This window comes from Mytilus edulis, chromosome 11 (genome assembly GCF_963676685.1).
Source record: "Mytilus edulis chromosome 11, xbMytEdul2.2, whole genome shotgun sequence".
Taxonomy (NCBI): Eukaryota; Metazoa; Mollusca; class Bivalvia; order Mytilida; family Mytilidae; genus Mytilus; species Mytilus edulis.
The window spans coordinates 61,409,215-61,429,258 of NC_092354.1; the positions used below are offsets into that span (position 1 = coordinate 61,409,215).

Sequence of the window (20,044 nt, forward strand, 5' to 3'; positions counted from 1 at the left end):
AAAAACCAAAACAAATCTCGTTCAAATTGATGTAGTTAAATGTATTCATATTTCAAAAAGCCTCTGCAATTTCCAATTCATCCTTGTAATTGTACATGGGTTATCTAGCAGAGCTAGCCAATGCATTTGTGGTGGATTTAAGAGGAATGATATTCTACCTTCTGAGAAATTTGCATGAAACATCAAGTGATTCATTTTCTCCTCGCGATCATATAGGTCAAAATTATAGAAAAATGTTTAAGTTTTTACTATAGAATACATACTTTCTCGTCCATGGTTTTGTAGAACATTGTATATATATATATATATATATATATATACGAGTCTAAATTGAAAACCACGGTCAAACCTATATATATATATATAACCATATATATCCAAACCTAACCATACTGTAGGTAATTGTCAGCCTTGTGGGGACAAGCGCTGCAAATGTTGCAACCAATTGCAGCATTCATCAACATTTCACAGTAAGACCACAGAAAAGACATACAAGATCTTTTGCAATGTCAACTGCAAAAGCTCAAACGTGATTTACGTTCTTGAGTGTCCTAGATGTGGTCTCCAATATGTTGGTGAATCTATGCAGCCATTTCACAAACGCCTCAATGGCCACAGGAGTGACCTCACAAAAAAACCGTACATTCCTGTCAGCCAACATTTCAGGTTACCTGATCACAACCTGAAAGATTTTGATCACATGAAGATCCTTGTGATCGAACAGGATTGTACATGGCAAAATAGGCAAAGAGAAAATCGGGAGAGGTTTTGGATAAAAACACTGGGTGTCCTCCATCCAGATGGAATCAATAGAAAGAAATAATTAAATTTACAGTCTAGTGTTAATATTATTATATTCAGGATTTCGGATTAAAATCAATCGACAAAAAACTTACCTGTATTATTAGTGATCTATGTTTACACCTTATACATTATATCTCATTATTGTTAAAACTTTTGTCACCGAAGAAGGCCATTTGTTGAGCCGAAATATTTGCAATTATTGTATAATTTATATCATCTGTTCAGTTTTTCCATCTTTGTGCAATGATATTCAACACTTTTTAGTGTTTTGTTTTCCATCTATTTATCGGTATTGTTACACAATCTTTCAGACTCATATATATAGATATATATATATAACAAGTCTAAAAGGGTACAACATCACCAAAAACACAATAAAACGAACAATATGTTAGATATATCTTGGGTTGATATTTAGACGAGTTGTATATATAGCTCCCTAACATCACTGAAGAGACATATATTGTCGAAATCTAGATCTGGTGTATTAAAAAAAAATATTGACACCTTGTGTTTGTGGCATGACATCTTGGTCACAAGTTTATCGTTTTCTGTTTAGTATTAAATTTATATTAAGATCCATTTTGTTACATCTCGTGATCAATTTTATTTGGCAATCGCCAATGGCAGTCAGCAGGGTTTAAGAACATCAGTTGTTCGACCTGTTAGTCAAATGCGTTTTGTTTAAATATACTTTTTCACTTTTTTGGTCTTTTGGAAAACGCTGTTTGTGCTGTTTTTAGACCTTTCTACAACGAAATTTGTTTTACATGCACACGTATAAAAATTGCGGTTTTTATCCATCGCAATCATAGGTTTGAACGTAGTTTTCAATTTAGACTCGTATATATACGTCTGAGTCAGTGACAACTCTACAACAGATTTATCAATGATGGTGATACATGGCTGTGTACATTATGCATATACAACTCGTCTAAACATCAACCCAACAATGTTAGATCTGTAAATTTGCTTTCGCAAATTTTTTGTTGTTCCCTCGCCGGGATTCGAACCCATGCTACTGTGTTATATATCTATAATACTAAAATTACGAGGTCCAATTTGTCAGCCGTCATCACGTAAAAACGACGAATCAAAGAACTAATATAGTACAAAGGTGTAGATTAAAAATTACACCACTTCAGGCCCTTTTGTTTTCCACGTAATTAATATTGCCAATAATTAAGAAGTTCCGGGTCGAGTCCGATACCGATACCAATAGTATATTCACCTGTTACCTATTACCTTATCTGTACGTTCCGCATCTGACAGGCGCACCAACAAACGGTGTATTCAGGATTAATATGCTATATACACGGGTCATAAACTCAGGGTTGACACTTCTCAATTGTCAAATTGTTACCTATTGTAGTATCTTAATCAGTAAGACTTTCTAAGATAACAATACGAATACTAAAAATCTGGACTAAAAATAAGGCGTATAAATTTCAATTTGTTAGCGGGCATGACGTAAAACAGCGAATCAAAGAATTCAACTTTATTTATAACTAATATAGGACAATGCTGTTGTTTAAAAAAATACTCCATTCCAGGACCTTTTGTTTTCCAAATAATTAATATTACCAATATTTGATAAGTTCCAGTTCGACGGGTTCAAACAGAAAGATTTGAAAGCAGAGAAAACTGTGTATCTTATAATCGGCATGACTTTATCAGATGACAATACTAATACTAAAACAAGGCTTGCGCATAGTTATATACTTTAATTCAGTCACGGACCCGCGATATCACGGGTGTGTTCTAGTATATATATATATATATATATATATATATATATATATATATACAACTCGTCTAAACATCAACCCAATAATGTTAGATTTGTAAATCTGCTTTCGCAATTTTTTTGGTCATTCCTCGCCGGGATTCGAACCCATGCTACTGAGATATCGTGACACCAAATCGCCTCCACTGCAGCCGTCCCGCTAGACCACACGACCACCTGGGCTTCACAATAATAAAGCTTTCGGTGGCCGTGTGTTACCTTTCCTCGTCAGTTTTAATCTAGCGTCGTACTACAGTACATGATATATAAGGCATGGAGATGTTATTGTTACAGATCAGCTCAATTATCTATAGTAAAGGATCCTACAAATTAATACAAGATACAGTCACAGAAAATAATTATATTTATAAGTACATCTGAGTCAGTGACAACTCTACAACAGATTTATCCATCGGATCACCAGCAATGATGGTGATACATGGCTGTGTACATTATGTATATACAACTCGTCTAAACATCAACCCAATAATGTTATATCTGTAAATTTGCTTTCGCAAATATTTTGTTCTTTCCTCGCCGGGATTCGAACCCATGCTCCTGAGATATCTTGACACCAAATCGCCTGCACTACAGCCGTCCCGCTAGACCACACGACCACATGGGCTTCACAATAATAAAGATTTCGGTGGCCGTGTGTTACCTTTCCTCGTCAGTTTTAATCTAGCGTCGTACTACAGTATATGATATATAAGGCATGGAGATGTTATTGTCACAGATCAGCTCAATTTTATATAGTAAAGGATCCTACAAATTAATGCAAGATACAGTCACAGAAAATAATTATATTTATAAGTACGTCTGATTCAGTGACAACTCTACAACAGATTTATCCATCGGATCACCAGCAATGATGGTGATACATGTCTGTGTACATTATGTATATACAACTCGTCTGAACATCAACCCAACAATGTTAGATCTGTAAGCAAATTTTTAAATATAAAAGAAGATGTTGTGTGATTGCCAATGAAACAACTCTTCACAACAGACCAAATGATACAGAAATTGACAAATTTAGGTCACCATACGGCCGTCAACAATGAGCAAAACACAGTTTGATGTGAACGACGTCACAGTCCCGTAGTGCTATAGGCAGATGGAGCATAAAGAAAGCCAAAACCATCGAGATTGTATGACTCAATGATAAGGGTCTACAGTCTTTCATGTACAGGTTTGCATTCCGCGGTACACTCAATCTACTGCGACTATTCACTGAGGCCTAGGTGCATAATCAGAAACGTCCCATATTAAGATACATGTATATCACACAAAGAAATAGCAAGTGTTTGATTAGCGGAATGACACGAGTTCGAGTGGACACGCTGAAGACAGACAGCTTGATTCATGTTCTTAAATCCGGCGTATGCCATCGTTTAAGACTACTTCATGGACAGTATCATATGCTACGGTCCACTACCACCAATTGTCAACACAAAGCCAGTAAATTGGAACATCTAAATGACAAACCTTACTGTGTAGAGTAAATCAGTAAGGGATTACGTGAAATGTACGTTTTTGAATATTCTGTATTTTATTTGGTAATCAAAAGCCTTGTCGTTTATTTTGTAATTAGTCATCAGGTATAGCAGGTGGTTTAAAATACATTCAAGGTCTTCATATATTGTAACAAGCGTTGATAAACTAAAATGGGATATTTTTTTCAAAATATACATGCACAAGGTTGGAAACAAGATGAAAAATTCAATTTTAAATCCGCTAATTATAAAGTAAATGGAAGAATTTCGGTCAAAACTTAAATGATTTATTCATCAAAGTTTCGTTTTTTTTCTATCGATCACACAGACACGCTTACTCTATATTTTATAATATGCACCCCGCCAAAACTTAGGCAACACTGTTTTTGGTAAAAAATTTTGTTATACAATTAAATTGATAATGATTTGTTTCCATTTATTTCTTTTATCTGCTGTTAATCGACAGGTAGGAATTCAGGTACATATTTTATTCTTAGGCACCTTAAAACAGGTTTTCTAAAGCTACATAAACGTATTTACCTTGCAAGTTTCGTGCAATATAACTGTTAACCGCAGACGAAATTGTGCCAATTTGCGTGCCCGTAGACCAGTCAAAATACCATTGCTGACTCGTAGTCATCGTCAAGCTCGACATCAGTTGTAACGAAGTCACCACAATTGGACTTTCAGATATTGACCTACAAGTCCATTGTTTTCACGAGGGTAGATTCTTCCTACATCATCTTTTTGGGCGCATGCGCATATGGCGTCCTCCTAATACAGCATACAGAGAACAGCAAACCATTGAAACTACAGTGTTTGGAGGTGGAGTTTGATATATTGGGGATATTTTCCATTCGACTGTCATATGGGCCTTTATGCTCTGGATGGGACTATGACGGGTAAAAAATATCGCGATTACATCATCCTGGATATCTTTGTGCCACATTTTGACAATCACAAACCTGTAACTGCGACCAATATTCATGGACAATAAGGCTAGGCCACACAGAGCACGCAATTTCTGCAAACTATTTACGTTAGAAGGCAATTGACACTACTGCTTGGCCATCCATGTCATCGGATATAAATCCCAGTAAGCATGTCTGGGAAAATATATTGGACCCATATTTGTCGAAAAAAATCAACAAAGGGGTTCAAGCTTGTCGGAAATTCGAGCAGCCTTGATTGAAGAATGGCAAAAAATTCCTGTTAGAGTATACAATGCTTAGTTCAAGCATGAGACGACGTGTGAATCACTTTTCCGGAAGCGTAGAGGATACATTGTACTTCAATGTTTTCACAAATTTTCACTCTCCAGTTTTGAAATTAATTTTGTGTATAGTGCAGAGCACATGTTTTAAAAACTTCAGTATAAGTTAATACTTTATCCTGTATTTTATTTTGCCGTTTTACAACCATTTGCCCAAAAAGAAATAGTCCAAAATGTAATCATGAAAACAGTCCAAACTTTTACTTTTCGATTAACATTCTATATATAAAAATACAAATTCAGTTCACTGTTCAGCTATTTCGATTAGTTATGAATTCAGTAAAAAACGATTCTGGAAAATTATCAGGTGTTGCTCAACTTTTGGCGAGGTGTAAGCCTGTTTTCACGGGGAAACATATTTTGTCGTTTGTTCAGAAGAACTTACAAAGACTATGAGAACATCTTCAATCTTGACCCTGGTAAATTTTCTACAGATTACTGGTAAATTATTATAGGTGAAAAGCGCAAGTTTCTTGTAAATTTTGTACATGTGTATAAAAGTTTACTTTAAAAGCTCAAATGTTCTTTAGTATTAGAGGTAAAAAGGAGTAAAACGTCCTGCGCACGTCTGGTCAGGCTTTGTTTTTTCACGGTCAAGATAATGCGTTGCCCGACCAATTTGGATAAACAACAAGAAATTTATATGTTTTAAAAAACAAAATGAACAGTTTTAAGAAAAACACTTGTATTTTACTATACTGCCTGTCTAATTTAGTTTCAATTATATATACATGTAGGAATATGACCATTTTAGGTACAACAAGTATTTGTTTTTTAATGAATTCCATTGACTTTTGTTGTGGATTATGTGTTTTCTCATAAAGTATTGTTTATTTCTTTTATCTTATTGCGCAGTACTATTGAGAAGGTTGAATCATTTTGACAGACATATTTTTTACTAGATTTGTTCACAGATTGTGAAGAAGAATTGCAAAAGTCTATGCAGATTGACAGTTCGTCAACGAGGGCATCATCGGAAGTTATCAGATAGTTATCAAAGGTACCATTAAAATTTAATACGCAAGATGCGCAGTTCGTCTACATAAGACTCATCAGTGACGCTCAGATCAAAATAGTTCTAAAGCCAAACAAGTTTAAAGTTGAAGAGCATTGGGGACCCAAACTTCCAAAACAATTGTGCCAAATACGGCTAAGGTAATCTATTCTTGGGATAACAAAATCCGTAGTTTTTCGAAAAATTCAAAGTTTTGTAACATGAAATTTATAAAAGTGACCATATAATTGATATTCACTTTTTATAAATATTTGAGCGTCACTGATGAGTCTAATGTAGACAAAACGCGCGTATGGCACACTAAATTATAATCCTGGTAACTTTGATTACTAATAGTAGTCAATGATAAGCAGAATAAAAGATCTTTATATAATAATGTTATATTTGCTGCTATTCACGGATGTAGATAGCTTTATTATACGTTGTGTATATAATTCCTTATTTACTTAAATAAAACTCCCTCCACAAACAATTTACAATTTCTTCCTGTCTTTTGTGTATGTGGTTGAAATGGACAGAAAAAGTAAAACAAATTATCGACAATTCTACTATGATCCTTATCAAATGACAGTCATTAACATAAGCATTCTATAGTTTTACCGTTATCAATTAAGATCATATGAATCTGATTATCAATGCTGTTTTACTTTACAATACAAAAACATTAATTATCGCTTTGTTTCCTCGGAGTTCAGTATTTCTGTAATTTTACTGTTTACACGATAACCATATAAATGTATCAACGTATTTCCATTTAGGTGCAGTAAATTCCAAAATGAGTTTGGTAGAGATATTAATAGTTAATACATCTAATAGAGTTGGTTTAAAAAATATGTGGACCATATTATTCAATTGGATGTAGAGTGAAATTCCGAGGTTTTCTACCTAATACAACCCTTCGTTATTCTTTGTTAGGTAATTCGGAGAACACCTTGATGTTGACCTAGTTTAAAATGTAATTAAAATATATTGAAAACTATCTTATAAAGATATGAAATTGGTTTTTTAAACGTTCAATACACACATATTACGCTAACAAAAGGATCCGATCAACACCACATTTTTATCACTATTTATGTTTATATAAATTATCTACACAAGGTAAGCTTGTTACTCTTCTAAAAAAACAAAATTGTTTCTTATATTGTTTTTTTATTAGTTAAGCAGGATAATGAATGCTTGATTAGCTGTTATTCGCACTGTAAAACTACATTGAAAAATAAACTTACACTTGCACTTTTCAACGCGAAAAAAAATATTAAGCCTTAAAATATCTTCAATGTTGAAACATTTTGCAAACGTTAAAGGAAAATACATATTTTTCTTATATTTGAAAACATAGAAACTTAATTAAATCATATAACTAACTAACTAATCCTCTTCATGCCGGCTGGCATATAAGGCTGATACAACGTCTCTCCACTTCACCCAGGACTTTGCCATGCTTTTAAATTCACTTTCAATTGTCCTTCTCCATATTTCTTTTGGTCTTCCTCTGTTTCTTGTACCTTCAGGTGGTGTCCATTTCAGAGCTTTTCTGGTGAGTTTAACCTGGTCTTTTCTTAAGGTGTTTCCTAGCCATCTGAATCTCCGTTGTTTTATAGTAGTAATTATATCTTTTTGTCCCGTTCTTTTGTACAGCTTTGGTTTGATATCTTATCATCAAATTATCTTTAATCATATAGACACGATGAATTTCCTTAATCACCTGATAATAAACTATGTCGATGCATTTAAAAATGCGTGTTCAGCCGAAAAGTAGAAATCGATCTGGTTGACAATTCTGGACTCTATAACGGCATTCTAACACGCTGGACTCGATATCAGCATTTTAACGCAATTTGAATAAGACGACCAATATAAAGGTATGTGTTACTCAGTTTTAACACTTCAATGTAAGCGTCAATTGTAATTTTTAATAAGGAGATACTATTTTTTTTACGATTGAGAAATTTGATAGGCTTTAATCAAGACCAAAAAAACCCAAAATAATTCAAAAGAAAAAAGTGTACAGAATGGTCATAAACACAAGTGTAACACATTCATCGTCATCTGTTTTTCATTATATCTTTATATTCGTGTGTATTTAAAATATTTCATTCGATTCTTTCTAGATCTCGATAATAAAAGAACCAAGGTTACATCAAAAATATTTTCCCACTTTTTGAATACACTGTTTATTTAAATCCTTCATGCCTACATACCTTATGAAGCCATTTAAAAATAGTTAATCTGACAATACGATCGATGCTCAGTCTTCTTTTGTGTACTTGGTATTGCACATAAATGTATGTTTTCATATGAAGAATAAAGGTGAGTGCATTGTGCATTTTGATAAAAGAAAATGTGACAAATTATTGATCTTTTTTAATTCTCAATATCATAATACTTTGTTAATTGTTCAATATAGTTATGTTAAACCACTTTACGGACTAGCACGAATATGAATTTAATACGTTTAAATCAACTGTATCGGTTTTTTTGAGAAAAATATATCAGTGAAAAATATATCAGAGAGAGGGAGAGAGAGAGAGAGAGAGAGAGAGAGAGAAACGTGGGAATGTGTGAAAGAGACAACAACCGGAGCAAAAGGGAGACAACTACCAACGGCAAACAACGGTTCTTCAACGGAGGCGGACCCCTGTCGAAAACGCAAATTAAATTCCGAAACAAATAAATGAGAAAACAATAATAATCAAAGACTAAGTTTTTATTTATATATATATAATTCCTTTTATACCACTAGCCATAATAACTGTATTGATATTGTCTACACAAAACTTTCAACTGCTATGATTGAATAAAAAATCTAACCAATTGAAGAATTAACATGTAACAGACGTTTAGAAATTCAGTATTGTAATAATAAGTTATATTACGGATTACAAATGTGTCGAGGTTTGTGATTGGATAACAACTCAGAGATGTCAGTATATATATTCAGGAAGCTGCCGGGGTATATACGACGTTTCTGTCCCAAATTGGAACTTCAAAAAACGTCATCATAACACCGGTTACTATGTTACATAGTCAAAAGCTATACAGAACACTAAGACATGTCAGAGGCTCACAGAGGGAAAATAATGACGTGCTTCAGTCAATAATTCATGTTTAATACAAAACCGAGCAATTTATACTTTTAATACTTAAATTTAATGTTGAAAGTGTTATTTTAAATTATTACTTACACAAGAAAATTATGTTCACAGCAAATATGAAAATACGTCACGTATGCCGAACATATTAGGTTTGGTTTTCAATATATGTGCTGTAAAAAACAAAGCCACACACAATTACAAACACAAAATATGATATCTAAAGACTTTATTGACACTATTTTTTAACGAAAAAAAAATATGTCAAGATCAAAAAAGTGCATTGAAATGGATTACCACAAAATATTAAGGAGACAATGCACATGTAATGAATATACATGCTGCATTGTGAATGTTCAACACATTCCTGCAGTGGAAAATAACATCCCTTCGGCTCATTGGATATAAACTCTAAGCCGGGAATGTCACAGTATATACCCTGTCTGAGATCTGAATAACATATAATATTTCATCTTTGTTTCAAGTTAGAGCAGAAATTTTTAATACAAGAATAAACTAAATATTACCTGAACATAAAATGTATTGCTATCAATTAGAACATAAGCTATAAAATGCATAACGTTTTGAAATATCAGATTGGTTAAAGTTTTCGGTGAAATTCATTTCTACAGTATGTGTATTTTTAACGAGAAATAAATCGATGCAGTAAATGCTCTGCTATGACACGCCAAACTGCACGGTACGTTCAGAATTTTTTTAGATTTTGAATAACATCATTTTTATTGAAATCAGTATCGTCTATGAATAGATACCTCTTGCGTATATGTTTTTTTTTCTGGATGTACCCAAATGTAGGTTATATATCTTAAACCAATTGGTTGCCATCTACGTTTCTAGCAAAGATTAATGCAATTACCAATTAATTTTATGGCCCGATGGATCATATAATTATAAAACAGTACACTACAAAACCTAATATATAACAAGTCTTGAAGGGTAAAACATCACCAACAACAAAAACGATAGAATGTTAAATATTTCGGATAACTAATAACCATCATCAGTAAGAGGTCAAATGAATCTATCTTGACATGTGGTTGTCAAACCGTGATAATATTTTTTTATCTTTATACATCACGAATCAATACGGTCGTATTTTGTTCATCATTGATTTTTGTGACGAGGAATAAATTCCTTAAAACTGTAAGAGGCATGTACCAATGCCTGAGTAACAAGAAACAAGTGATAGCAGGAAAATGAGTGATTTTAGAGTAATGAGTGATAGAAGAGAAATTTAGTGACTCATTCTATTTTCTTCATTAAAGCTCTCTGTGAAAACTTTCCTTTACTTTCTTATCCAAAACCTTTCCTGATCAAATCATTGTGGGGCTTGGATAGGAATTGTAAGGTTTTTGAAATCAGCTTAGACGTTTCCATGTGATCTTAAATGTCGAATTACGGGGTGATCGGGCTTGCAGGTGTAGTCACATCAATGGCCATTGAATGGCTGTTCGGTCTCGCTAACATACTACATGAAATGGATTTAATCCGAACAAAAACTGGATGATTTTACCAGACATGAAAACAACGACCACCAGTCAAAAATATTTACATATAAAATTTCCAACTCTAAAATATCTTTCTTAGACACAACTACATCTACACAGGACGGTGTCATAACAGATCTCTACTGTGAAACTGACAGATGAACATCGGCACCTTTCATTCCAAAGTTGTCACAATGCTGATAAGATGTGTACGCTTTTAATTATATAACTACTCTAAATATCAGCAAAATAATGTTCACTCGTAAGTCTTGTGTGTACGAAACGCGCTCCTGGCTTATTAAATTTTAAACCTTGTACCTTTTATTAGATATTTTTCGTGTGTTTCTCTGTCCTATATGTTCTCACATTTATTTGTATTGTGGACCTGTCATGTAATGTTATTTTAATGTTACATTTAACATTGCAATAAAAGCGGGAGGTTTGGCTAGCCACATTACCAGGTTCAACCCACCATTTTTTTCATATAATGTCCTGTACCAAGTCAGGAAAATGGCCATTGTTATATTATAGTTCGTTCCTTTGTGTGTTACATTTTAATGTTGTGTTTCTGTTGTGTCGTAGTTCTCTTCTAATATTTGATGTGTTCCCCTCAGTTTTAGTTTGTAACCCGGAATTGTTTTTTCCCCAATCAATTTATGAATTCCAAACAGCGGTATACTACTCTTGCTTTTATAATAATTTGCGGTAGAAAACTTTTGTTCTTCCCTCACCGGGATTCGAGTTCATGCTGTCAGGATATCGAGACAACATTGCATGCACTGTGTCCATCGCTATAAACTACTGAACGAACTGATAATTCAGCTTCCGATGGCCTACTACAAACATATTTTAGTATTGAAATCGTTATGTATAAAGCTATAAGGTTAGAGACATAAATACGAAATATACAAAAGATTCAATAACTATTAACTAGGATTAAGCAACAAGAGCACTGTAAATACGTCTCCCTAAATTCAAAAATAAAATTACCAGCTTTGAAAACATTTTTAACGAATACTAGTATGTATGTAAAAAAATACTATCAATGATAACAATAAAATAAAGACAATTTATAGATAAATTTATATATAATATAGCAAAGGGGGTTTAAAGGTGTTTTTAGAAAAATGAGAGTGTTATTAAAGAATAGAAAAATATTTGTCTATAGTGGAGAATAAATAAACTCATCATAGATACCGGGACAACATTTTGTATATATACACTAGACGCGCGTTTCGTCTACAAAAGTCTCATCAGTGACGCTCGAATCCCAAAAAGTTACTTGTGAATTATGTCACTATAATAAACAAATTCGTATCGTGTCGTTTCGTAGTAGCTAAAATTTTTGTTAAAATATATTTTTCACTCTTTTGGTCTTTTTGAAAATTGTTGTTTGTGCTGTATTTAGACCCCTCTACAACGAGAAATTTGTTTTACAAGTTCACGTATAAACATTGCGGTTTTTTTTCAAATCATAGGTTTGAACATCGTTCTCAATTTAGACTTGTTTATATTTTTTCATTTGAGCTGGTATTATATTTCCCTTCAAGTTAATATAATCCGTTAATCCTATGTTGACTCTTAATTCAAGAGTCTATCCTAAATTGATGTAAATTATATGGCCTTAAAATACCGTTTTGATCCCTAACATCACTGACGAGACATTAATTGTCGAAATCGGGATATGGTGTACTATTTTTTTCATGTTTAACATGTTTGCAAAGTTTATGGTTTTTTGTTTTGTATCAAATTAATATTAAGACCCGTTTTGTTACATTTTGTGATCAATTTATTTGGCAATCGTCGATGGTAGTCAGCAGGGTTTAAGAACATCAGTTGTTCAAGGTGGTGTTTCTGACGAAATCGCGGCGATCTAAGATCCATTTAAAGGGCTGTAGTTCTGCTGGAAGAATCTCCTTTCGACACATATATGCGATCCAATGAGGACGTCTTGCAAAACGAACGCTTTCCTTTACGTTTACGGCATACAGTATACCAGTCGGTGCCATGTTACTTTTCTCTGTTACATAAGTCGAAATTGACTATTCAACTTTCCTCTTGTCCTTGCGTGTCCAAAGGCGAATTGAAGCTTTCCTTTGGAATTGAATGTTATTGGATGTACTTTTCTTTGTCGGCATTCACATGATTCACTTTTGGTGGTGTTGCTTCCGAAATGAACTTTTTGGCTTCTAGAAATCTGACGATCAAAGTCGCTGATTTCGTTTTCGGTTGCCCATGTAAACGGTTATAATGCTTTTTGTAGTTCTTGCAATTGTTGATATTGCAATACATCCTCATGTGTATCAATTTCGTTCCGATTATTGGGAATGTTATAGCATTCAATCAGTTCAAGCAAATTGAATTTAGTAATGTCTTGTACAGACTTTACGACAAAGCCGTTTCCTCGTTTACCGGAAGTAGCCTTGCTGCTGGAGCATGTGGATAACATGTAGTCTTTTGTTTCTTCCTGTACGTTGAAAAGTCTGAAGAATTCAGCAACGGCGAGAGAGCGGTTGCTTTGGTCGTCAATAATTACTTTGTCCTGATTATTTTGTGAAAGACATTCACAGGAAGTATCTTGGCACAAGATTTATTACTATTGCCATCTTTGCAGATATCTGTGCAAGTTGAACTAACAGAGCTTAGCTTGGTTTCAGCTAACTCTAGTAACTCTCCGCCGTTGGCTGTATCAAATAGCTCCCTGCCGTCGACTGATCTAGGCGGTAAAACCTTTGGGTTGGTACAGTCGATTTGTGTGTAATGCGGTGGTGTGATGTTTACTTCCGCATTAAATGCAACTGATACTTGCGTAGCAATCACGACTTCTGTGCATAGTCGAACCACAGCAGTTGTAACAAAGATTGCTTTGCCTCAACAGTTCCTCGCGTTCCTCTATAGTTTTAGCTATAAACCAACGACATTAATTTAACGAATGTTCGGTATGTGTATAATGCACAGATTTTGTTGCTGTGCAGTCTCTCCAGATCGTTGTTCGACCGCTGTCTTGTGAACGTTGATGGTGTGACTCTTGACCCAAAAATGAACCCAGGATCGTTCTTCAATTTGCTAATTTTCCTGATGAAGGCAGATAATTCTGTGAAAGGTGGAAAAGCAACTTCATATTTAGACTCGTATCTTGAAGCCCTTGTCATCCCCTTTTCTTGGAGTCCTTATAGCAGTTTTTCCACAATAGGATTTATTCCTCACGAAGAGTCGAAATAAGCAAGCAAACATCCAATCTTGGGAAATTCCTTGTAATATTCTATTTCTGATAGAATATCAGACAAGTCATATAGACGTGCGCTATCTTCAAGGTAGGACAATTGATAAGTTTTCTTGTGAGAGAAGCCTCTAACATTTCTGGAACACCATATCGCTCATCCAGTCTTTGCCATAAACTTTGTAAGCCTTCGACGTAGGATTGATTTGTTGCTGGTGTGAAACAAGGATCTCTTCTATTACGTCTTGTTTTGTGCGTAATACAGGGGTCGCTTCTTTAACAACCTGTTTTTGGTGTTCAGCTGAAAGACTTAGTGTTTGTATGCCAGTTACTATTTCCCAGATCTGGGATTAAGGTAACTTCTGGTGATTAAGTCTCTGAAGAAAAGACAGCAGATGTCTGTGACGGCAAGTTCAGTGCCACGGATGGCACGCACGCTGGTGCATCATGACTCAATCTCAACAGGACTTTGTCTTATCTTTTGAGGCCGTGTTACTTCTTTTACAGAAGCTGGTACAGGATGTTTTTTTGATGAAATCTTGTAAACCCTGGAGAGGGTCTTCCGTTTCGTCAGGGAGATCTCTAAGAGCTTGGCTGTCATCGTATTCACATTTCATTTCAGTTTTCAGGTGTGCAGCCTCAGCGTTGGCCTCTTGCTCCGCCTCTGCTTTTCAACGCATGACCTCTTGCTCCGCCTCTGCTTTTCTACGCATGGCCTCTTGAACTGCTCTGATTGCTTCTTGCTCTGCTCTGATCGCTTCTTGTTCGGCTTCGTCCTTTATTTCATTTTGCTTGAAAAGAGTCTGTTCTTCTATCATTGCTTCCTGCTTAAAAACATGCTCTTTTTTTTAGCAAAGCCTGTCTGAGATCTGGCAGCCTCTGCTTTGGCACGCTTCCTCCGTGCAAGAATTGACATGTCAGAGACATTGGATCCCCCACTATGCAAGATTTTCTTGTCTTTAGATGACTTGGTTTTTGTAGATTTAGCCTTTGTTAGGGTGAGGCGATGGTTGTGTAGGGTTTCAATTGCTATGTCAACTTTTAACATTCGAATATCCGTTGAAAACTTACACGTATCAATGTCTTGAAGGCTGTCTAACGTTCTTGTATTTTTAAGAAATGTCAAGTACTCGTCTGTGAGCCTGCGATAATTAGAACAGGCTTGTACAATTTTATATTGTGCTGTAAGCAATGCCTGGAGGTCGTTATTAGGCTTGGTAGTCTCCAATAACTGCGAATCTAGGTCTGACCGAAGGGCCTAAGACGAGATAGAACTTTTCACGTTTCTCTATATAAGCTCCCTGTCCATTTTTATACGCCCGTCAAAATTTTGACGGGACGTATTATGGTATGCAAATGTCCGGTGTCCGTCCGTCCGTCCGTCTGTCTGTCTGTCCGTCCGTCTGTCTGTCCGGCGTAAACATGTCGCACCGTAACTTGAGAACGACTTATCTAAATTTCATGAAACTTAATATAGTTGTTTTTTATGATGGTCAAATGATCTGTATACTTTTTGGTGAAAATAAGATTTACACTTTTTGAGTTACGGCACTTTGTAACTAAAACAGGGGTGTTTTTTTTTCACATGTCGCACCGTATCTCAAAAACGGTTCTTGATTATTGCTTAAAACTTTACACACTTCTTAGTTATATTAATCTTAATATCTGTTACTTTTTGTTGATGATTCAAAATTTCATTTTTGAGTTATTGAGTATTTTGTAAAAAAGGAGGAGGGTTTTTTACATGTCGCGCCGTATCTCAAAAACGATTTATGATTATTGCTTAAAACTTTACACACTTCTTTTTTATATTAATCTAAAGATCTGTATACTTTTTGGGTGATGACTCAAAATTTTATTTTTGAGTTATTGAGTATTTTGTAAAAAAAAAAAGGGAGGTTTTTTTTTACATGTCGCGCCGTGTCTCAAAAACAATTTATGATTATTGCTTGAAACTGTACACACTTCTTTGTTATATTAATCTTAAGATCTGTATACTTTTTGGTTTGATTCAAAATTTTATTTTAGTGATATTTGTAAAAAAAACAGGGTGAGGGTTTCACATGTCCAGCCGTGTCTCAAAAGCAATAAATGGTAATTGCTTAAAACTTTCTCAGAAACTATTTATGATTATTGCATTAAACTTCCACACAAGACGTCGGGCGTATCATGCGCTCATGGCGCAGCTGTTTATTAGTTAGTTCGCTCACTCGCCTAGTTTCGGCATTTTCATCTAAATTTGTGGTATTTGACGGCAGTTCTTCCGGGACATCTCCCTCTAGGGGATGAACCTCTCCTTGCTGTTCCGCGTGTCTGGGATCCATGATGTAAATCAACTAACTGTAGGCAATGTTTGAACAACGTTGTTGGTATGTTGCTTAGGACGCACAAGCTGTGTTGCGCAGTGTCAAGGTAACAGCTACGAACGATGTTCTGTGTATTTCCTGTCCAGGAGATGTGTAGACAAGTTGTTGTCAATTTATTAGCACGAAACGTTGTCGTTGAAACTACGTTACGGGTCTACTTTTATTTCACTACCAATCCAAATTGTTAAAAAAACGGAAAATACAAATATAGATACAATTTTACAATGCGTTCAAAGATAATTAAAAGCCCTTTAAAATACGGATAAACAGTTCGTAAATATATAAAGCTGTTAATGTTCTGTATAATAATAAATAGATGAATATTCTTGCACAAGTCGGGTTCTGTCTGAATTAAATTGCGTAATCGCAGATACGAACAGTTTGAACGGTTAAATATTCATAACTTCTAAATAACATAGGAAAATATATTAAAACAGATCATCGCTGATGCAAATACACGATTTGTAATGTTTTAAAGGTAACTCACGCTGTGGTTAGCCACGAATTGTTCCTTTGGACAACGTGTCTGCTGAATGTTACTTGCAGTAGTGCACACTGCCTTCTGAGCAGTTTTCGTCATTCAGAGGAGAAGGTAAAGTAACACTGGTTCCTACACTGTCCTGTATAAAACTCCTAAAACAGGAGATTATAAAGTGATGTTCGCAATTTAACAGAAACAATATAAAATTAAAAACCAATTGTTCAGAGAACAATTGAAAGTCTTTTCACATCAAAGAAATTTGGATAAGAAGATAGTTTCTTCATACTGATGCGATAAATAATGGTTTAATTATATTTTTGAGTGATATAAGGGAGATAATATGCTACTTCCAGTTAAATGAATGTCACTTCCGGTCTCATATGATAGCTTCTTTCACACTGATTCCAAAAATATATAGTTTCTATATACTTTTGTATGTAAAATGGGAGATAATTGGCTACTTCTGGTTTGTTGGAAGTCATTTTTAGTCAAGAGTAATTAGTTAATGTACCTATATGACAAAATATATTGATACTGAGTACTTTTACATGAAAAAAGTGCAAAAATATGTACTTCCGGTTTTCTCAAGGTCACTTCCAGTTGTCATTTTTCAAGGTCATATGTCACCTAACCTTTTGTACAAGGTCATATGGCTTTATAATGAACTTAGTTGAAGTTATAATCAAATAACCTTATATTAAGACAGTTCAGGGGCACTAACTCCTATAAGATGACATTTAATTGTATCAGACCAAATGTAACATATCTTCATTACAATAAAGCAAACATTTTGCACTTGTTCTTTAATGTATATCTTTAAAAGTGTCGGAGAAAATCTCAAAACAGGAAAAAGTCAAAATTTAGAACTTGACCTTGACATTTGACCTTGTTCTAACTTTCTAAGTTAGGACCTAGGGACCTCAAATAAAAAAATTCCAGGGTTATATGGTTAATAGTTGATGAGTTGAAAACATATACCAACAAATTTATTTTGTAAAGGTAGATAACTCCTATAAAATTTCATCGAATCGCTTCGATCCAAACTAGCCAAAAATTCCTGAAGATGTAACGAACAATTTGTAAAAAGAATTTTGTCGATATCTTTTTTTGTTACGAAGGAGATGCATTCTGATGATAAACCGTGAATAGGGAGATAACTCTTACAAAGAAAATGGTTCGGCTTAGCAGGGTGAAATTTAAAAGCGCATAAACTATACGATACAACATGAGAAATATTTAAGCGACATATTGCGAAACAAACAAAATTTGGCGGAAGAAAAAAAAAATAATAATCAGAACAAATACAATAGGTCTTTCCACAGAAAAGTGGAAAGACCTAATAATCAGAAGAAAAACAATAAGTCTTTCCACAGAAAAGTGGAAAGACTTAATAATCAGAACAAATACAATAGGTCTTTCCACAGTAAGGTGGAAAGACCTAATAATAATCAGAAGAAAAACAATAAGTCTTTCCACAGAAAAGTGGAAAGACTTAATAATAGTAGTAGTTCGAGTGTTAAATACATGTATAATCTTTAGCACTTTTGACAGCCATCGGATTAAGTTGTAAAATAGTAAATCTGTAATCTCTTTGGATATTTGAAATAAGAAACATTATATTTAAGAAAAAGGGAACATTGGAAACAAGAAATATTCAACTTAAAACTAAAATGGGAAATATTCAATTCAAAACGAGAGTTCATATAAATATTTAAAACGAGAGTTCATATAAATCACTTTGCGAATTATTGTAAAAGTTCCTACAGTCACTTTTCTTCCGGTTATAAATACTCTTATTTATTTATTATAATTTGGATATATGGGATAACAAGCAGTAGTTTAGATAAAATTAGCTGTATTTGATCTTATCTATTTTGTGATATGAGGAAAAAGTACTGAGAAGCTAAGCAAGTTTTATAACATATACAGCAGCATTAGTTATCCGACTTTATGAGGTAATCTGGAATCGGATAGAGCCTAAATAGTTGATCACCATCACTAGATTTTATAAGAAATAGCCCAACTGTCCAACAAAGTATAGAAAAAATGCCTATCAATCAATTGTTTTGGAGAATATTAAAATATATTTAACATTTATTCGTAGTTAAAAATTTTCTTTACCCCGCCCCCCTCAAAAATAAAAAAAACAATGTAATCCGTCCTCGAACATTCGTCTTCCAGACCTAAGCAGTACATTGTTGTTTTAAATTGATGAAATGAATTATGGAGCTTTTAAATATGAATCTGAAGACGAAGGAATCATGTCGGTGACAGAGAAGTTATGTTTCTGCAATTCCCTTCAATTGTCCATAAATTTTGAAAAAAACTAAGGTGTCAACTCCATCAGGCAAAGTTGACCCTCGACTGCTTTGGCTAATTATTAGTTCCAGTTTGGTCAGATACCTCTTCAACTGTTTCTGTTCTTTTGCATCCTTGGTTCCAAATATTCGACTTTAAGCGTAAGTTAATCGGGAATAGCTCTTTGATTGTATGAAATTTATAAAAAAAAATGTTTTCTTGTTTTTCTGCTATTGCAGAGTATTTTGTTGTCAAAAGGTTTTTTCGGTCTGAACTCTATCACGAACTATTTTATCATTGTTTAATCATTTCTAACACAATATGCAGAAGAAGGATGAAAGGTTAACTTCGTCTGTAGTGGACGAAATGGTAAGTCGAGATTTGTCAACTCGTGATATTGGAGGAAAATATCGATGCTTACGAATGAACATAATTTCCATAGCTAACATCAATTAACCAGTTATAATAAGGACCAGGTCAACATTTCATTCCTAATGATATACAAAATGTACTTATATCAATCATAAATTTGGTTTGCAGAAAACGCAGAGTTTAATTATTTCGTTAATGAACTCTATCACGAACTATTTAATCATTGTTTAATCATTTCTAACACAATATGCAGGAGTAGGATGAAAGGTTAACTTCGTCTGCAGTGGACGAAATGATAAGTCGAGATTTGTCAACTCGTGATATTGGAGG

General features: G+C 34.2%; 1 protein-coding gene across 1 annotated transcript in view; it reads left to right on the forward strand.

Moving 5' to 3' along the window:
- Nucleotides 1-7,376: 7,376 nt before the first annotated feature.
- Nucleotides 7,377-20,044, forward strand: part of LOC139496005 (uncharacterized) — a 57,392-nt gene continuing 44,724 nt past the window's right edge. Inside the window, exon 1 of the mRNA XM_071284442.1 lies at nucleotides 7,377-7,475. The gene's annotated coding sequence lies outside the window, so the exon portion shown is untranslated. The remainder of the gene's footprint in view (nucleotides 7,476-20,044) is intronic.